Below are 997 nucleotides of genomic sequence, written 5' to 3' on the forward strand. Positions count from 1 at the left end.
ATTTATGTACGGAAGAAAATTCTGAGTCAGTTTAATCATTCGACCTTTAGATTTCAAAGATTTTAGATCAATAATTACTAAGGTGCATTTTTTGTTTTTATTATAATTAAGACACCGATCAACAGAGATCCGATAGTATATTGGCGAGAGCGTTGGGCTTCCATGAGTGTCGCCCTGGGTTCAAATCCCAGCCGGAAAGGAAATCTTAAATGCAAATATTTTTTTCTAATTTTATAATTCTTTTTTTTTATTTTTCCCTTTTGCGAAGTCAGTCAGTCAGTCTGACAGTCAATCAGTCAAGCACTCACTCATTCAGTCTCAGTCAGTCAGTCCAGTCAGTCAGTCACTCAGTCAGTCAGTTAGTCCTTCAGCCAGTCAGTCAAGCAGTCAGTCATTTAGTCTCAGTCAGTCAGTCATTCATTCATTCAGTCAGTCAGTCAGTCGGTCAGTCCTGTGCAGTCAGTTAGTCACTAAAGCAGTCAGTCAGTCTCAGTCAGTCAGTCAGTCAGTCAGTCCAGTCCAGTCTCAGTCAGTCAGTCAGTCAGTCTCGGTCACTCAGTCAGTCAGTCATTCAGTCAGTCAGTCAGTCAGGCAGTCAGTCAGTCGGTCAGCCTTATTCAGTCAGTCTGTCAGTCAGTCAGTCAGTCAGCCTTATTCAGTCAGTCTGTCAGTCATCCTTATTCAGTCAGTCTGTCAGTCAGTCAGTCGGTCAGTCCTGTCCAGTCAGTTAGTCAGTCAAGCAGTCAGTCAGGTAGTCAAGCAGTCAGTCAGTCAGTGTCAGTCAGTCATTTAGTCATTCAGTCAGTCAGTGAAATAGCCAGTCAGAGAGTCAAGCAGTCAGTCAGTCAGTCTCAGTCAGTCAGTTAGTCAGTCAGTCAGTCAGTCAGTCATTCAGTCAGTCAGTCAGTCAGGCAGTCAGTCAGTCAGTCAGTCGGTCAGTCCTGTGCAGTCAGTTAGTCACTAAAGCAGTCATTCAGTCACATTCAGTCAGTCAGTC

This window comes from Uloborus diversus, unplaced genomic scaffold, assembly GCF_026930045.1.
Source record: "Uloborus diversus isolate 005 unplaced genomic scaffold, Udiv.v.3.1 scaffold_58, whole genome shotgun sequence".
NCBI classification, from domain to species: domain Eukaryota; kingdom Metazoa; phylum Arthropoda; class Arachnida; order Araneae; family Uloboridae; genus Uloborus; species Uloborus diversus.